The sequence below is a fragment of the Gallus gallus genome, chromosome 4 (assembly GCF_016699485.2).
Source record: "Gallus gallus isolate bGalGal1 chromosome 4, bGalGal1.mat.broiler.GRCg7b, whole genome shotgun sequence".
Lineage (NCBI taxonomy): Eukaryota > Metazoa > Chordata > Aves > Galliformes > Phasianidae > Gallus > Gallus gallus.
This window is the reverse complement of record NC_052535.1, coordinates 29,047,562-29,060,677: the sequence shown is the minus strand read 5'-3', so window position 1 is coordinate 29,060,677 and position 13,116 is coordinate 29,047,562. Positions and strand designations below refer to the sequence as shown.

Genomic DNA, 13,116 nt, shown 5'->3' with positions numbered 1-13,116 from the left:
TGCAGTTAGGAGAACAGCCCGCAGGCGGGTGATGTCTCACCGCTGCAGCTGATGTGGCCCTCCTGGTCGTGCCGTTGGTTCTACAAGTTGAAATGGCAGCAGCAAAGCGTATGGCTGCTACCTATGCGTGCTGCTCAGACAGAACCACGTCAGTACAGGCGCGCCCCGTAGCAGACGTACAGAGCACAGTGCCTTCGCTAAAGCAGGAACCAGGCAGGAGGACATGGGCACCTCTGGGCAGCCCGGCTGCCCCCATCTGTCACACAGGGAGCAGCGCCCGCCATGCTGGCGCCTCGAATGTGGGTGCTTGTCACGAAGCTGGTGTTCCTCATCTTTCTCTTTGAGAACTGCCTGCATCCACGGCACAGGGAAAGATTCATCACGTATTTTATTAAGGCTTGTGGGTAGACTTCGCTACATAAATAATTTTACCTCCCATAATTACAGAGAACATTAATAAAAACGATGATTTTTCAACTGTGATATGTATTTGCATCGAAGCTGGTCCAAATTTGCAATTCTTGGGACTTGGACAGAGGAAAATGAGCAGGGTCAGTTATTTTTACTGCTGTCTTTCTGGTTTCTTGGACTGAAAACAACTGTGAGGGGTGAAAAAAAGAACCCCAAAACAAAATCTGACCAATTTCATGCGATTACTGCCCGTGGAAGGCAGAGTTTAAGGTATTAAGTGAGGGAAGTTCCTTCCTGACTCCCCAGCACTGATGTCAGGGTGCAGCGTGGGCTGGCGGCTCAGCAGGACTCTTAGGACAGGGCCTTGCAGCAGCGGACCTTTGTTAATGGTTTCCCCTGGATGCACAGGGACGTTCTTAGGAAATCAGGAGTTTGTGTTTCTGGGGGTGGTGGGGGTCTGATTAGGGTTACAGGCAGGAAAGTGCCTGGAGAACAGCCTCCTCCCTGCAGCTGGGCACAGTGAGCAGTGCTGTGTGGTGAGGTGCTCACAGCCAGGGAAGGGCTGGGGCTGGCTGCTGCTCCGCGCTGTGCCGGACTTGCCCCTGTCAGCGGGGTGCAAGGCTCTGCGCTTAGCCTGGCTCTGAAATCACCGCTGGGACTCGCAAAGAGCTCACAGCAGCACGGCTATCGAGTCATGCTCCAAATTGATCCTGCAGGCTGTGATGTCGGGCCCTGGCCAGGGAGGTTATTGATTTCAGACCGACAGCCCGGCAGTCCGTATGATCTATGCTGTTGTGCCGCTGCCTCGCTTACAAGTTATGGCCATCACGACACAGGCATCCAGCAGCTCCGTGACATCGCGTGCTTCATCACTACTGGATGTGTTACTCAGCTCTCGGTGCAGGGGCGAGGAGGATCCAGGCAGCAGATGCAGGAGTGATGGAGCTCCCTGCGCGAGCTGCAGCATGCAGAGGAATGAACGTGCCTCCCATGCGCTCTTCAGCACTCCCGTCTTCTGCAAAGTGCCGGACCCCTCGCCAAAATGCTGGGGCTTCAGTGTCACTGCCGTGAGGTATAGACGAAATCTGTGATTGGTTGCAGCTCTTCAGAGGGTTTTTCAGCGCATACTGTTTGAATGCTGTGAGGTACATACATCATCTTAGGCAAAGAGATCCTTGGTCTTCCTGTTCTAAGTGTGTATATGCCTATTGGCATCGTAAGTATCAACAACATAAGGAAAATCAAGGGAGATTATTTAATTCCGAGCGAGGATGTACAGTGTAATCAAGAGCTTGCTTCTTAACTTTTCTTTAAATCTGTGCTACTCAGCATGCATCACCTGTAGCATAACTCACATGTACAAATAATGGAGGAGAAGTGGAACCTTCCATTACAGGGGCAGCTTTGGGTGCGTATTGTATATTGACACTATAGAGAAGCTTTTCCACACACATGGGTATTTTCCAGTGGAATCCTAAGAAAATCCTCACTTGGTTACTTCCATTTAGAAAAAAAGATTCTGCATCAGCATGGGAGTTAGAGGAAACAACAGCCACGTGGCTTTTCACTTCTTCCATCTGCTCATTCTAGAACCCAGGAGAAGGCTTGACAAGTTTTGCTTGTGAAAGGAGGAGCAAGTTGTTACATAAGCACAGTTTGAGAGGCGCATTTGGCACCTGGGCTGGTTCATGAGCGTTTTTGCTTTTGCACGGGGTGTTTTAAAAGTCAGGTAGAGATACTGGCATACCTGAGTGTGTTAGTGGAGACGTCAATACCTCCAGGGCACGGCAAGCCGGGCACCTCAGCTCTGTGGTGATGTTTATACAGTCTTGTTTGATTGTCCCCCAGGTGTTTTCACCGTTCATCTGGCTTCGCCTGCTTTAAAAGAAAGCAAATGCAGGACAAGTATTGCTTTCGGAGTTAAACTAGGGAGGAGAAGTTCGTGAAGCTGCTGGAAAAACAACCCAGCCACCCCAAGCGAGCCAATAGTAGGGAAAGAAATACAACTCTTGTTGTGTGAAACTTTGCTCTTTGTTGTTTTTTTTTTTGCCACGGAAATAGAAACACCGGGATCAAAGCTCAATTGGTTAATGAAAAGGGTGAGGCTGCTCCAAGCTGTGCTAATCACGTTCTTCCCTAAGATGCGCAGGGTACCTTGGTAGTTACTGCTGCACGAGTGCAAGTTTGAGTCTGCACCTCCTGACATTTCTACTTCTGTTCCTTCCCTCTGCCTGCATTGGCTTTGTGGTCACTTTCAGCCATGTCAGCATGTTGAAAATTGCTGACAGTAAACAGTGGAGGCATGCATGCATGCTACTGAAAAAACCGCAAGGAAAACAGCCTTGGGTAAAGGTTGGATTTGCTCCCTGTTACACGTTCACAGCTTCCAGGCACAGTCTGGAGCCCCCTGAAAAACACGGGGCTTAGAATATTCTACTTCTTAAAGGCGAACGATAGAGGACAGCTCAATTTTCTGCATGCATTTTGCTTTGTGCAGTGGGGGAAAGGTTTACGCAGATTAAATGCTGGGCTGGAGAGGGCTGCGGCTGTGCAGGAATGGCCTGGGGCAGCACAGCCTGGGGCACGCCTGGGGATATCACTGTGCTGTCCCTGTGCTCCCACCACCTGCCTGCGGGCTTAGCAAGGAGGGTCAGCACAACTGGAACTGAGTGGCTCCAGGATGGCTCCTGCTCTGGCCTGGGTGCTGCACCGGTTGGTGATGCTGGATATGGCCCTGCACCCCGTGTTGAGCCGTGTGCTGCCAGCGCTCGGCTCAGCTTACTGGGTGCAGAGAGGGAGTAGGCTGGGCTCGCTCAGAAATGGATTTTGCTGGAAGCCTGCTTCTATTTTTACAGGAGTTTACTCAGCTGCTGTGGAGCTACTGCTGCTGTCTGAAGCAATGGCAGCATGCACCTTGCTGGAAGTGCTTGTGCTGCCTCGTGTCACGTCACCCCCGAGCCAGGTCCTCTCTGTAACCGGGCACGGCTGCGAGGACCAGCCTGCAGCTTCTGTCCTCTTCCCTTTCCAGCGCAGAGGTGGGACAGGGTCTGCAGCCTGATTCAGAAACACAGGGATAACGGAGGCCCCAGCCTCCTTTCTCTGAGATTGCAGGACAGAGGCTGCTCTGGAATCAGTAGCTATTCTGCCCGCAGCTGATGCAGCTAGGATCAGGATTTGGACCCGATCTATTTTAAGAAGTGTTTAAGAACACGGTTTCCAAACTCCGTTTCAGCTTGCTCTAGTCTCGTTCACGTTACAGTCGAGGATAAATCAGGCGGGGCTAGCTTAAATCTCTACTCCAGACTGACTTGAACAAAGACAACCCAAAGCTGATGGAGCCAGCTGAAGGTACAGCTGTAGGTGAGGCAGCTGCTGAAAGCTGGACAAGAGATGGATGTAAGGGGGAAACCAAAGGATATGCCTGCCCTTGGTGCTGGGGGTGCTGCTGCCCGCTCGCGCTGCCGCTCCTGCCTGCACGGTGCATGCCCTCCTGCCAGCACTGCACAGGCAATAAACCACAGTGGTTTGTTTCCTGACGTTAGGGATTGCCTTCAGTCCCTGCCACTGAGCTCCCTCTGTTCAAGCCCCAAACAGTTTTCAAGAATTTCTAGGAGGGTGCTGGCATATAATGACTAATGTTGTAAATCCGGCATTAGAAAGGGGGGCTGTACATTGGAGAGACTTCTGCTATATTTAGAATAAAACTTCATGCTCTCGCTGTCAGGATGTGAGCTTAATTACAGCGTGCTGCAAACTTTGCCTTTGTGAAGGATATTTTTTCTGCACTGCTTGCTTCAAAAAGCCCAGTTCTGCTGCTATTTTTATGATGTTTTTGTAACAGCAGCAGGAGTTGAAATGGGTTTGGTGAAACCAGAGAGGGATCCTCTGACACCCAGCGATAGCAGCCGTGCGGTTCCCGGCTCGGAACTCCTCACCAGCTGAAATGAATCAATGTCAGGAGGAAGGCGTAGCCAGTTGCTGTTCCTTTTTTTTCCTCCTTTTGTAACTTGCAATTCACTTTTCTATTATACCCTGACATTATCTGTTAAGATTTCGATACGGATCTGCTTTTGCTGCTGTGTTTATGATCGGGTAACTGTTAGAGGGCTGCAACAGAAATATAAAGCTGGTAAGTTAGCAAGTTTTACATCCAAAGCCAATGAAAAGGTGCACACGATGCACACTCCCTGCCTTAAAGAGAGAGCTGCCAGCTTTTCACAGTGGTTGCTGAACCGTAGGGAGGCTTACGTCCTTATCAGAGCATCGCAGCGTGGTTCGCAGAGGCTGGCACACTCTGCTCCAGATAACAGCAGAGCTGCTGCACTTCTGCTGCGGTGGTAGCAGGCGTGTGATGTGTGCGTTATACCAGAGCAGCAAAGGATGATGCTTAAAAGTCAGGAAGTGTGCGCGAGTGCGTGAGAAACCTTCACCTTCCCTCATCTAGGTGTGGGTTGCTCCAGGAGCAGTGAGTTTATCGGGGAGGAGTTTGGTGGCCACACAATTCAGAGGGATTCCTCTGGAAGGAGAGATGTGCAGGTTTCTCCTGCTGGCAGCAGCGCGGGGTGTTGGGCGGGCACACGGGGAGCTGCACCAAGGTGCTCTGCGTGCAGTCAGACATGGGTTTGGCAGCCCAGGTTCATCCTGCACCTAGGAAATGAGTCCTTAAGGAAACAGCGTAATTCAAAGCAAGCAGCATCTGCTTTGCCGTTTGTTCTGTTTATGTTTCATATTGACTGGAGCTGCCGTAAAATTAGGGGGGGGGGGGGAAGCAAAAAACAAAACCACCTTTTTTAATGGCAGCCACGAAGTTTTCTGCAAAATATGTAATTTGCCAACATGTTCTACTGAAAAATAAATATGACACAACTTGCTGGAATAAAGCGTTATTTTCACTTTTGCAAACAGTGATGTAAATGTTAAATTTGCTTTTATTTTTCCCTGTTGGTTTTAAAGAGAAAATAAAATAATTGGCCAGATGTCTTGGAGATTTGATGATAGATTATGCAGCACAGAAGCTTGACACCCGGTAGAAATTCTCCTCTCTGCAAAGCTTTTATAATGGAACAATATAAATTCATGCATCTCAGGTAAACTGTTTTCCTGCCCCCGTGGGATTCGCGCAGATTTCCCCTATTAGCACGGTGCAAGGATCCTGTTCAGACTGTTCGCCTGACGAGCAGGAATCCACACGAGTGGCATTTGCAAAATCCCAGCTGAGAGGGACTCCCGTTGCATAAAAGAATATTTGAAAGCGTTCTTAATTGAGGCAGGACTGTGCACAACAGCATTCCAGCGTCCTGCTAGCAAATAGCTGCGCCGCCACCGTAATAAACAACTCCGATGGTTGGAGATGGGTAAAGTCATTGAGGATCACAAGGGGGTGTTTTGTCTGCGTGCTGTGTATCGTGGCTTTGTTTAACATTACCGTGGCAGCCCTCCCCCCGAGCAGGGTGCTCGTTTCCTATCTGCGGGGTGGAAATCTCCCTGGTTTTCTGAAACACTGCATGTCCCTCCGTTCCCAGAAACTTGCTCAAGGAGCACTGCCGTCTGCGACTCGAAAAATAAACCTCCCTTGTCCTTGGTTTCCCTGGGACGTTGGGCTGCTGGCTCCAGCCGTATTTCTCACAGAACAGGAAAGAATTTGTTGAGCTGAATTTACTAATTATGGGCCAAATATTGACATTTTAATTCTGTGCTTACCTAGACTAAGACAATGTAAAAACGGAGCCAAGACCTTCACAGTTCCATTCTTGTTTTATTGACGGTACGCCAGAGCAAAAGTGGCATTACGTTGGAAAGTATAGCGAACATTTTGCCTACAACAGCTTGGGTATGTTTATCTGTTTCTTTAAACATTATCTGAGACGTTAAAAGAAACCTTTTCTGTCACTGAGATCTAAGCGTTAGTCTCCAGACAATTCTTACTGCAATTAAGAATTGCGAAACAATCTGATTGTTATGAGTCAAAGTAATAAATGAGTACGGATGAATATTTGGCTGGAAAAAGGGGAGAATGAGACTCTTGTCTTTCTGTGGGTTGTGTGGAGAAAAAGCTCTTGCATGGAGGCGAGAGCTTGTGGAAGAGGAGGGACTGAAACTGATGATTTAATATACCTTCATAGAACAAATATTTTGACTAATACCTTGCTCAGGACATTATGGAAATGGCAAAGCAGAGCATTTCTCAGCTAAATGCCATTCTATTTGCGTGATGATCTTCCCTGTATGAATTCTGCTGGCCAATGCTGCGAAGTACAGACTTACAGGGGCAGAATGGGAAGAGAGCTTTGTAAATAGAGCACTTGTACGTGCTGTTGGTCTCCCTCCATCCCCTCTGCTCTTTAAAGGCTTCTGTAGTAAGAAAGCTGCAGTACGTATGTTCTGGTTTCCTCTTCCTGAAAGAAACCAAACATCCTAGTTCCGATTGCAGTATGATACTCCAAAGAGAACTTTATTAATACTATTAATTCTCTTGTTAATATATTGCTGCTCCATTGCACGGCTACTGCCAGCCCCTCAGAGCTGGCTCTGGAAGGGATGGCCAAGTGGACGATGGGCACCTCAGGACCTTCTGTCCTTCCAGCTCCCTGCAGAAGTGCAGGTGTGTGGTAAGACAGTGCAAGGAAGCAGTAGAGAGAAGAGTGATGGTCTTTCTGCCCCCTTCCTCGCATAAGCAGTAGTGCTGGAAACTTCAAGCTCTTTACAGGGCAAGACTTTCCATCACAGACCAAAATAATGGCAGGTCTGAGCTGAAGGTCACTTCTGTCACCTTCTCTTCCCAGACCCCAGTGCAGTGACAGTACGGTTCTGGTTTCAAAACACACCCAGGAGGGACCTCAGGAAAGAGAAAGGCATGAAAGGTCAAAGAGCCTTGTGTCACTATAGTACTTCTATCACACCCAGTGTCTTATGGGGCAAAGTAGCCGGCCTCCCAGACAACACAGAGAAGGGACAAAGAGGGCATTCCCTTTCCCCGCTTTCTTAAAATGAATGTTGAGTGATGTTTCTGTTATTTCCGAGATGTTCTGGAAATAAACATCAGCGTGAGCCAGAGAAGCAGAGCTAGCACCAGTGCAGCTTTTCTGTACGTTCACTCCACAAGGTTTCCTCTCCCCTCCTGTCAGTTCTTCTTCTGAGGAGACCTCTCTGACTAAAACAGAAGTGGGCTCCTTTGTTTCTGGCTTTGTGTCAGCCCATCAGCAGGGATGCTTTGTGAGCCAGGATGAAGACAGAGTCCCAGAAGACCAAGTAATCAGAATGAGGGAGGCTGCCTACAAAGTATGACTCAAGTTGTCTCTGATTTTGTGGCATTCACAGCTGGCTTGTGGTCATGGCTGGCACAAGAGAACTGGTTCATAATGGATCTCAGTCTTCATCACTGTGTGTTACGTGCAAAAGCTACCAGCTTCCTGAGGCCACTCTGGCCGGCAAGGAGTGGGCAGGCAGATGCTGCCGCAGCAATTAGTCGCCAAAATTGGGCAGCCCAAAGCCTGCCTGCTTGGCCTGCCCATGATGTTTGTCTTGGTTTTGACTTGCAGCTGTTACCAGGCAGAGGATTTATGCAAAGAGATATAAATCTAGAATTTTGTCAGTTCTGGGAGCTCTGATTCAGAGCAACCACTTGTTCAAACTGGAAAACAATCCCTCAGCTTGTACTGGAAGGCCTTCCAGTGAAGGCCTTGAGCAGATTGATACTGTTCCTTTCAGTGTGGATGATGCTGCTGCAGCTGGAATCTGTGCGTGCTTCCCAAGGAGAGCAGCAGAAAACACAACACATACATACACTGCAAAACTTGTCATTTCCTTAAGTAGAACTGTTAACATCGCTACTAATGCAAAAGTGCTGAGAGGAGCGTTATAGTTGCCTGGATTTTGTTTTTGCTTGGAGCTTCTTGCAATATCCCTGGTGCAGAGCAGATGCAAGGCAAAAGCACAGCTGAACAGAAGCGAATCAGATAACTCACAAAGGTCTGAAAAGTGTAGTGAACTTTCTCACACATCCATATGCTTCACCATGCACTGAGAGGGAGGGAGGGAGGAGGCTGTTATGAGCAGAGAGGTATGTGGTGGTGTTTCCTATCTAAAAAGAGCATCACAGCAGCATATCTGAGGCAGCATAATCTGATCTTGATGCTGATCTGTGGGTTGCAGTGGGGCTTTAATGTTGTCATATGGGGCCTGAATGACTTGGAGGAAACTGGGTACCCATATTAAACCTGGGCGAGGTTTCTTGTCAGCGTCAGTGTTAGTTGTCTTTTAATAGCATGGTTTTGATATCCTAGTTCCAGGCTGGCACTTGAGTTTTGATCTCTACAAAGCTCCCATTGCTGGTTATCAGAATCACAAATTACTCAGAGCAGCTCAGTACTATTGATACCATGGTCAGCATTAATAGCCTTTTTCTCATCATCTAAACATGCATAAAGAAAAGAGAAAGCGCTTCAGACTTCTTAAAGCCCAACCGAAAACAAATGTAGTCAGCAGCTTCTGATGTGAGGTTTTTTTTAATGTTCGGGCATATAGTAACATTCCCATTAGATACGTTCTCTGAAATAAAGTGCAGCTGATGACTGCTTTGACATTTCTGTGCACCGTTATGTGGTAGATTTGTGTGGTTAGTGACAGTAAATGCCAGTCTAACATTGCCGATTTCAAGGCAGTAACTATTGACGTGAACTGGCAGGAACAGAATGCATTTCCCAGAGTGTCTTTCAACTTCGGGGTACCTGTATGTTCAAAGGCCTAATGTTTAGAGATTTGAAACTTGGCACTTCTCCTTCATATATGTAACTGAGGCAGCCTTAATATTTGAATCGTTCTGGAAACGGTGTGGTTTTTCCTCTTGTTTCTGTGAGTGACAGCCTGAAATTCCTCCCCCAGGCCAGTAACCTTGTCTTCTGCAGTGAGGCCTGTGCTTGCCTCCTCAGGGCCTCGGATCCCAGACCGCAGGTGACAGCCATCCCTGCTGGCTCCTCACCCCACCAGTTTCCCATGCTCCTCTCCCACGTCTCACTGCTCCATCACGCTGACTCGCTGCTCGCTTCTCTGTGAGTTCGGGAACAGCAAACGTAAAGTTTAGTCTGCGTCTGGTTGTTTGGATTTCTAATCTGATGGAACCTTGCTCCGCATTCCTATCTGGAGGAACTGAAGGAGGAAATGGCATTTTCTCCATTTCCTTTACCTCGGTGTCACCCCGTGCATAACCTGACGAGACGATACTACGCTTCAGAAACACTTAAGGGATTTTCTTTCTTTTTTCCCCAGCCTTTTTTCCTGACATGCAGATTCCTGAAATACAGATTCTGTCTTTCCCTTCATTTGCCTCGAAAGAGTGAATTGTAAGTGCTCAGAGTTTTTAATCTAAGCTGATTACAGGCACTAGATGTACAGACATCAGTTTACTACTCTTCCCCTCCATAATGTTGATTAATTGTAAACTCTCTGCATTGTGTAGGCTTAGCTTCTGGAAAAGTCTATTTTATTCTTGGGAATGATTCACTCAAAATGCACGTGCATAGCTATGCTATCATGGCACGTATTATTCAGTGGGGATGGGAAGGAGAAAACACTTGCTACTCTAAACCTCAGTGTACTCTTTTTTTGCATATCTCCTTGGGCCAGATCTCAGGGGTGGAAACTAGTCAGTTCCCTCTAAGGGATCATTTTAAATCCAAGAGTGAAATATGTCTCAAGCAAGTAAGAAGTGTGCAATGTGTGCCTCTGAGAAACTGACCTCAATAGTAAGGTAACGGTTCCAACCTGAAATGAAACTTTCCCTGGGGGTTAGCCTGCAGTGGCCCTGTCTACACATCTGTTTTATTGCTTGTGCTGGTCCATGTCTGAAAGCACGTGTGGTGGGAGCCAGGGCTTGGCATCTAAGGAGACTCTGGTCTGAAGGGAACAAGCAAAAACTGGAAGTCCACGGAGTATGAGGAGAGCTGGGTAGAAGCAGACCTTGAAGAAGCTGGGATGGTCCGTTCTGTCCCTTACAAGAGTCCCAAAATATCTCCTTAGTGCTGAGTGGTTCACCTCCAGATGGGAGGACAAGGGGTAGCAGACTCTCTAGTCACTGTGCCAGAGTTAAGAGAGTGAAAATAGCACCTGGACCACCTCATATTATGTGGAGGCTTGTGATACAGCTCCCTGTTTATCTCAAAGCTGAGGGCATGGCTGGTGCCAGGATCTGCAGCTTGTTGGCCGATCAACTTGGTGGGTTCAGGAAGCGGGAAAACTTATGGTGTTCTGAGTAGAGTGGTAAATCATGATACAAAAAAAGAAAGAGAAAACCATGTTCTCTGTGCAGGTGACGGTGAGGGTGCAAAGCTCTTCTCTGACTATAGCGAGTGCTGATCCTTGTGGGATGCTGCCGTGGTTGCACCCTCCTGCAGGACTCGTCTGCAGCTTCCTCTCACTACCACATGCAGGCAAGTGGGAAATCTACCTTTCCTGTCAGTCAGAGCTTCCTTAAGTAGCAGCAGAAGGACAAACCTGGCAGGATTCTTGTCAGTTTTGCTGTGCCCATAGGGTACTGATTATCATTAATGAGTCTTATTGATTTCGCTGTGCAGCTTCTTGGGAAAACAGGAGCAGCCTGCCCGCAGACTCAGAAACACGGCATAGCAGTGGGTTGCATTTGGAAAGTTATCCCTGCAGTTGCAAGGGCTGTATTTTTCTGTTTTGTTTAGTTCAAATTAAAGGCTGGATTCTGCAGAGGCTGATGATTTCGAGAGCCACATCCTTCCCCAGCTGCATCAGGAAAGCACTGCACTTCCCACTGGTGAGCATGTGAGTGGGCTCAAGCTCTTAAGAGAAGCAGCACTCTCAGTTTCAAGAGAGGGAAGAAGTCCTAACGTGACAAGAGTCTCTCAGGGCCCTCAGGAGCTGATGCTTTCAAGGCAGCCTGGTTCTTGTTTGCTTTGGTTCTGGTTGGCGCTGGCTGCTGCCCTGCTCCTCCCACGAGGCTGATACTCTTTGCCCTGCCTTAGCAGCGATCCTTCTTGTAAGGTGCTTTCCTGTGGAAATTAGATCCCCAGGGTCAAAGCCCCAGCGGCAGCAGGGTGTGTGGAGGGATTCCCCCTTTACCTAGACACGATGTCTCCAGCTCATCCTCCCCCAGCCCTGGCAGGGAATGCCAACAAAAACAACTGCTGTTTGCTTGCTTGTTTATATTTTGCTATAAAGCTGGAAATTGGAAAGTTACTGTGTGTGCCCTCCCCTCCCCCGGCCTTCTTTATTAAAAAAAAAAAACGAGAAAAAAAAAAAAAGCTGTTTCCCAACATTCTCCCCCAGGCTGAACGCCCCTGGTTCCTGTCAGAGCTCCCCAGGCAGCCGCTCTCACCAGCCGTGCTCAGGCCCCGCTGGCATCCTGCTGCCTGCCTGGAGTTTGGAGCCCGTGGGGCTCAGCAGTGTGCGGAAGGCAAGATCCTGGGGTTAACTCCATCCTCTCCCTGCCGGTTGTTTTCCTGCTTTGTAAAAACAAATAAGGAAACAATCTCTCCCCTCACATGCCCTTCTGTAAAATTAGACAGTGCTTCCTCTGGCTGCCCTCCTCATTCCAGTGCTGAGAACGGCGGTGTGTCCTGGAGTGACAGCAGCCAGGTGACACTTATCCCCAGTAATCAGTCAGCACTGGCCCCCTGCCTTTCAGCCCGCGCCGCTCAGATCCCCCGGGTGTCTGACCTGTGGGGACTTTGCTGGGAAAGCACAGCTTGATCCCTAAGCCCATTAGCCACGCGCTGGCCCTCCTGTGCCAGTGCTGCACAGCTGGCTCTGATGCAGGCAAGCCTCAGTTTTGCCATGCCCGCCGCCTCGGTACAGGGGTGAGCTTGGCTTGCAGATCGGGAGACCTGCTCCTAGGGTCAGAGTTCCCTTCTATGAGGCTGCCTCTAGGTCCCACCTGTGTGCGTGATCCCAGCACTGTGGAGATGGAAGGGGGACGGCAGACCCTGTGGGGCATGGCCAGGGGCATGGGGCCTAGTGCCCCAGCAGTCTGATATGGCGTGGCAACATCCCCTTTATGGCTGTGGCGAGTGCTTAGCGAACTTTCCACAGCCTTGAGAAGCTGCCCTTGGAGTGAGGCCATCTTAGACTCTGCTTAAAGTTTAAAAAAAATAAAAGAATAAAATGGAAACATTCCCTCCCTTCCCCCATCTCCTTATCTCTCACTTAAAAGCAGAGGAAGCGGAACATTTTAAAGAGGCTTTGTTTCTGTGGATTAAATGAACTGAAATACAGCTTCTTCCTCCCTTGATTTTCTGCCCTCGCCCAGGTAAAAAGCTGATCCATTGAAATATTGACTGTCATTAGTCTGAGGTTTGGATTTATTTCATCTCTCGATGAAGCACAGATCTTTTTTTGGTTACCATCAGCCCTCTCTCATTGCTGTTCCTGTGTAACACTTCCCCTTTGATATGACAATGACTTTGCACAGGGAAAGGACCTTTCCCAGAAAGAGAATTGTTTCAAGAACTGATGAAGGGTGAAAAGAAATTGGTAGCATATCATTAAAAAAGCAGAAAGAAAGCCAGCACACCTTGGCACACAGAAGAAAGGGGAGGGAAGTGGCTCTGAAGGCAGCAGAGAGCATTGCTAACAGGCCGGCTTGAAGCCCTCTTCACAACGTGCAGTCGCTCTCCCCAGCTCGCCCATTGATTTCCTCCTGCCCTCCATAGGCCTGGCTGCAGTTAAACCTTGTGTCCTCCACGT

At 48.7% G+C, this 13,116-nt stretch overlaps 1 protein-coding gene and 1 long non-coding RNA gene across 6 annotated transcripts in view; one reads left to right on the top strand and one right to left on the bottom strand.

The window, feature by feature from the left end:
* MAML3 (mastermind like transcriptional coactivator 3) overlaps window positions 1-13,116 on the top strand; it is a 253,271-nt gene that overhangs the window by 150,241 nt on the left and 89,914 nt on the right. The gene's annotated exons all lie outside the window — the stretch shown is intronic.
* Window positions 372-2,429, bottom strand: LOC121110766. The gene is made up of 2 exons (XR_005859327.2): window positions 2,159-2,429; window positions 372-1,549 (listed from the first exon to the last, which is right to left on the bottom strand). It is a non-coding gene; the product is annotated as an uncharacterized LOC121110766 (long non-coding RNA).